At 45.3% G+C, this 6,282-nt stretch overlaps 1 long non-coding RNA gene across 1 annotated transcript; it reads right to left on the bottom strand.

Annotated features, from left to right (window-relative positions):
* Positions 1-1,481: 1,481 nt before the first annotated feature.
* LOC140895446 (uncharacterized) lies at positions 1,482-3,572 on the bottom strand. The gene is made up of 3 exons (XR_012154194.1): positions 3,519-3,572; positions 2,529-2,767; positions 1,482-2,430 (listed from the first exon to the last, which is right to left on the bottom strand). It is a non-coding gene; the product is annotated as an uncharacterized LOC140895446 (long non-coding RNA).
* Between the last annotated feature and the right edge of the window lie 2,710 nt (positions 3,573-6,282).

Here is a 6,282-nt window from a genome sequence, read left to right as displayed (position 1 = left end):
GGCTATGAAGCAGGGATGGCTTGAGTTTAGCTGGTCAAGCAAACCAAAACAGCAGCTGGAAACCTGAAGAGAAACTTTAACTGAGCTCCAACTAGCAGCAAGAGTCACAGCTTGAAGACTGACAGATGCTTCATTGTTGTGACAGAAGCAGTGTAGGCGATTACAGCTTGAGACCCACTGTGGTAGTGGATTCAGCAAAATTGTCCACCTGGGATATCTGTGCTAACCACCTGCATGCCTGTGCAAGATGTAGCTTGTGTCTGGCTGTATACTTCTGTAGCACTAAGGATTAGAGGTGGACTCAAAGCAAACACCTGGATCAAAACATGCCTGAAGGTGAGCTGTGGAGTTCAGGTCTGGGTCTATCTTATAACCGGATGATCTAAACACCCTCAAACTTCAGGGGACTTGTATGCCAGTCTGAACATTGTGGCTCAGGTCATTTATTTATTTATTAAATAAATAAAAGGCATGGCCCTAGGTGTGCACATGGCAATGCTGCAAAGAGGTCGAAAAGTGTGCTACCGTGTTGATCACTGCCACACCCTGCTGCTAATTTATAGCAATGGGACACCCGCTCCTGAAACCAAGGCAGACCTGTGTGTTAGTTTTTCACTGTGGGGCTCAAACAATCTGTATTTAACAAGAAGAAAGGGGTACAGCCTGTGTCAAGGCAAATTACACTCTGAAGTGTTGGCTGCTGTTACAGCTCAGTTGCTGAGGTTTGCTTACCTGAGATAGATAAAATGTGCTTAGGGACCAATCCTGCTCTCCTTGAAGACAGTGGCTAAACTCAGGTGGTCTTAAGACGCTCTCAGGTTGGGCCTATTTAAGGGAATTCTCAATTCCTTCAGTGGATGAAACCCAAAATTGTTTTGCCTCATGATGCCTGGTGGAGAGGGAGGGAGGAGCAGCAAAACTTGAGCAATACATAAAGTATTAATAAACCTGATGACAGCTCCTAGATTGTGGAATGGGGATCCTTTACTGTAAATAAGGCCCAGCACTGAACCTTAAGCATGTTTGTTTAAGTTTCATTGGCTTCACTCGAACTTTGAGTCTGTGCTCAAAGTTTGAGTATGTACTTTTATGCTTTGAAGAACAGAGCTTGGACTGCTCACATGCTTGAGAGCTGTCCTGAATCAGGGCTTAAGTTCCTACACTTTCTCCCCCCGCCCCAGTCCTTGTACATTCAAAAAATTGAGCACACATTCAAAAATAATCCTACCGTTCTGCCACTACATCTACATGGTTAATACCTCAAGGCCATTGTGTTTGTTCCCCGCCCCAAGACCTGACTTTCAACTCTAGTTTTAGGAGGGGTGTTCATAGTCAATCACTTCTACTTTCAGAAAACCTACATTGTTGCATCTATGCTATATGTGAATAGCTCTAGAAAAAGAAACTAAGCTTGTACAATAAAACCTATTTAATATTTGCTTTATAAGAATAAGCATTTTAATACAAATTAGTTAGCATACTTGAAAAACCTTACTCACCTGACTAGCTCCTGCTTATCAGTTGCCCTGTTCATGTTAACAGGGGAATAAGATTTGTCCTACTGACTGCAGTCCAAAGAAATGATTGAAACATAAATAGGTGATATTTGCATAACATTCAGTAGTTAAATTCACTATTTGATGAAAAACACTATTTGCCTTCAACATTCTTCTGTAGTTAAATTCACTGTTTGATGAAAAACACTATTTGCCTTCAACATTCTTCTGTTCCTGTTTGAATCAGACATTTGGTGGAAAATGGAGAACAGGATTGACAGAAAAAAACCCCCCAAACATTGTAAATTTCACTCTCCCATCACAACATGAATATAAATGGAAAACTAGCCTACTAAAAGTATTTTTTGATGGACAGCTTCCATATGAGAAAAATAGGAAGAAGGATTCAACCGTGGAGGCACTTATGAGAAATCAAATAATTGGTCAGGCTGGATACCTGGTGACTTGCAACACACAAACAGAGCTGAAATCGCTGCTGTAATGAACAGTCTGATTCTGTAATGCAGCAAGAGCTCCTGTGAAGTGTTAAGCACCTTTGACCCACTTCTATGGAAGGCTGAGAGTGTTCGGTACATTACAGGACTGGGCCCTACTTGGACTGTGTGGTTAATGTCAGAGTACTGGGATGAGATACTTGCTTACTCAGCTGGAGCTTACATTCCCAAGAGATAAACCGGGTGTATTGGATTGTTGCCTGAAAGGATGCTGAATGCTTTGGGCTATGAGATTTAAATGAAATATACAGTATATTTAGACTCCACTGAGTAAAATCTGAGTGGGCAGCTTACAAGAGTCTAATATTACTGTTTAATAATACCTAACCTGGGATGAAACAACGCCCAATCTGTGTATGCATTTAATGCCACAGCAATCTTGATTATACTTTGTTCAAAATGTTCCCTGTTCATGATTCCTGAAATACAAGCAGAGAATTTGATTTTAGACATTCAGAGGCAGTGTATGAACAGAACAGTCTTTCATCTTATGCAGCAGCACCGTGCTATACTATACCTTCAAAAACCACTAGAAAACGGTTGGTTCTCTTTGATGCTGTGCTTCACGGGTGGCACTTTAGTGGCCATTCAGCCTGCACATCACAATATGCAGCAATGGACAAATAAAGGACGCGATGCTAGGCAGAAGAGGTTTGCAAGTTTATCACTGAAACTTAGAGTAGGACACCTCTCTCCTTCTGCACCAACACACTCTTTGCTGCAATCATCTTTCTTCCTTGGCATCTCTGGCTGTGCCTGTGAAGGGAAGCAGACACACTCCATTAGGATGCTGAACAGTGAATTTCTATATATGTGTTCTCAGCTTTAAGTTAATATAATGGGCTGTGGTGTCAAAACTTTTGCTGAGGTATTGTGAGCAGCCACCTCTTCCAACTTGCTCTACAAACACAGCGCACATAGTGTAGAGAGTCCAAACTCTTCCTCTTTCTGGGGTATAGTTTTACTAACAAAAAAGAAACATGAACAAAGTTCAGCTCAGTCTTAGCGCCTCTTAGGACAACTCAGCCCACACTCTAGATCCTCTCTCCTCAGAGCACATAGCATGGTCATACTGGATCAGACTTATGATCCATCTAGCTCAGTATCCTGTCTTCTGAGAGACGCCAGTGCCAAATGCTTCAGAGGGAAGGAACAGAACAGGGCAATTTTGAGTAATCCATCCCATTGTCGAGTTCCAGCTTCTGGCAGTTGAAGGTTTAGGGACACCTGGAGCATGGGATAGTATCCTTGACTATCTTGGCTAAGAGCCATTCATGGACCTATCCTCCTTGAACTTACCTAAATTCTTTTTTGAACCCAGTCATATTTTTGGCCTTCAGCATTTCCCTTGGGGCAAGTTTCACAGGTTGACTGTGTGTTAGGTGAAGTATTTCCTTTTGTTTCACTTAAGGCCTCTGCCTATTAATGTCATTGGGTGATCCCTGGTTCTTGTGTTAAGCTACTCCCACCTCCCTTTCACCCCCATGGGGGTGTATGAGCCACCTACCTCCATGAGTCAGTAGAGCCCAGGAAACCCACTTTCAGCAGGATCAACATCTTCTAACCGTTTCAAGTGACCACTGCTTGTTACACGTCTCTCTCCATGCTCCCATCCATGCGTTCAGGGCACTGATTTCAGAGTGGGCTGAGAGACCTGGATTAAAACAGAGCTGCATCACATAGGCCTTATTGCTTACCATTCTTCTCCACGGTAGCACTAATTCCCTCTTACCTAGTTAGAGGCAAAGGCAGGAATTGTGAATGAGTGATATTGCTGCCAAGCCGACTTACCACACAGCATCGTACAAATGGAAACAGTCTCAAGTTTGTTCTGTACCCACCAGTAAACTCCTAAGTGGACGTCTTACTAGCTCATTGCTTAACAGATGGACAAAGTGGGACACAATCCTGAAGATGGCCAACTGCAGCCCAGTTGCCACAGGATTGTAAGTCCAAGAGGGGCTTTCCCCTCTTCCACTGTTGGAGACCTAAGGGCTTGATCCAGCTCCCAGGATTAAAGTCAATGGCAAGACTCCCATGGGCTTTAATGAAAGCAGGATCCCTACACTCCTGGCCTCTCTTTTCATTTTTCTTCCTTCTCTGAAAACTCTTGTTGGAACTGTTCCTTTTTATGTGCTGCCCCCAGGACAACATAGCTTTCCGGGGAATGGGAGTGTGGAGGGGCAGGGCACAGACCACTAAAAAGTGTGCCCCCCAAAAAAAAATAAAAACAAAAAGGAGAGTGCAGAAGGGTGCCAGCGGAGAGCCCCAGAGGTATCTCCCTGCCAACCCACTGCAACAGGGGTTCTAGCCCAACATGGCTGGGGTCCTTCAGGTATATTGATATGTTGCAGAATAGAGTATCTTACCCTTTGAGAAGGGATTGAGCCAAAAGGTTTGGGTCTGGATTCTAACTTTCCCACAGTTGGGGTGGGGGAGTAGGGTTATGGGGTTCAGGATTCCATTTCAAGCCTATCATTTTGACAGGTCTGAGCGGTGAAGTTCTGATTTGGACAGGAGTTTGGGTCTGAACTTCCCGAAGGTCAGGGATAAGTTTGGATTTCAATCCCTGCCTCAGGTCCATTTCTCAGGATCGGGGGCATTTGGTCACAGCCACTGTAATCTAGATTTATTCTAAACCCCTGTTTTCAATCACTCGTAACTTTCTGAGGTGTATAAATTTGGTGGAATACATTTTCTGTGCGTGATCTCAGCCCAGATGTGACTTTTTTTCAAACTTTGAATAAATAGTTATGATTTCTTTTAAGCAAGAAGCGAGTGGGGCAGAAAAAAACAATTTTTCCCCTTTAAAAAAAATTCTTATGACCTTTTAATTTGAACAACGCTGCAGCCAAACTGGGTGAAATTTGAAAGTTAATTGCCTTTGATTTGACTGACTTGTAAGTATTTGAATATTACATACTGAGCATGCCCAGAAGGTATTTTACTCAAGCTCATGAAAAGTGTGCAGCTATGGAAGGAAACCCTCTATATGGCTGGGTTAGCCAAGTGCTCTTGACTCCTCAAAATAGCTGCAAACAGGCCATGATGTTCAAATATTGTGGAAGAACTAGAATCTGGTAAGAAGATCCTCTTCCTTCCACTGCATTCACCACCAGAATATCCCAAGGGAATGTGCACAGAGCTGGGAAGCCCTACATTCCATTTCCACCTCTTCCCTAGAAGGACTTTGGTAGTTCTTTGCATTTCATTAACCAGGCTACTCTGTGTCAGTATATTACAGGTAGTGTAAAGGAGGCGGAGGTGAACAGCTAAGGGTCAGCGTAGCGAGGCAATGACTCACCAGTACGGCACTCCTGCTGGTCATCCTGGGAATTAGCTCTTCCAGCCCATAGCTCCCTCTGCAGGCTGGTGTCTCGCCTGCTGCTGGCCCCCATGTCCCTTCTGGACCCTGGTGCCCCTTACCTCAGGGTTCTGCTCTCTGCAGTACCCCCCCAGTTTCTGGGTCTCCCCTCCACAGGGAACCCCCAACCCTCTATCCCCACCTTGCCTCAGTGGGGACTGCCAGTCATCATCTAGCCCCCCCCTCACTGGGGCAGACTACAGTCTGCAATGGCCACTCATCACAGGCAAGGGGGGGGGTAGGACCAGCTGCCTCTGTCTATTCCCAGGCTGCCCCCTTTACCTTTCTGGGCCTTTACCAAGACCTGCAGCCTGGGGGTTTACCAGGCTGGAGCTGCCTGTGGTACCTCATTCTCAGGCAGCTAGCCCTTCCCACTCCAGGGCTAGAATGAGACTCCTCTAGCTCCTGGCCCCCAACCCTCTTATAAGGGCCAGCTGGGCCCTAATTAAGCTGGCCACACCCTAGCTCGGCTGCTTTTAACCCCTTTTTCCCAGCTGCAGACCACCCCACGACAGTCAGCCTTTCAAAGAGCACCGCATCCACATTTGGGGGCAGATTTTCCAAAGAGCACAGCCCACTGGGTGCTGCAAGTGTTGCAGTGTGTAGGAATAGGGTAGTATTCCTTTAAATAGTTTGTGAGCCAACTGTTTTAAAGAGCTCCTACCTTGTTCCTGCATGCTACAAGTGTCACCAGGGGAGCTCCTGCATGCTGTGCTCTTTGAAAATCTGGTCCTAGTGGATGTATCGAAAGCCAGTTCAATGAGAGGCTGAGCGGGGAGCAGACCCTTGAGCTCTGGTGAGGTAGAACCCTCTATTCCAGGGGTTCTCTCAGTCTTTTACCGCCGAGTCCCCCTCCAACATGCTATAAAAACTCCATGGCACCGCTGTGCCCCAACAGCTGCTTTTC

Source organism: Lepidochelys kempii, chromosome 11, assembly GCF_965140285.1.
Source record: "Lepidochelys kempii isolate rLepKem1 chromosome 11, rLepKem1.hap1, whole genome shotgun sequence".
Taxonomy (NCBI): domain Eukaryota; kingdom Metazoa; phylum Chordata; order Testudines; family Cheloniidae; genus Lepidochelys; species Lepidochelys kempii.
This window is presented reverse-complemented; position numbering and strand designations above follow the sequence as displayed.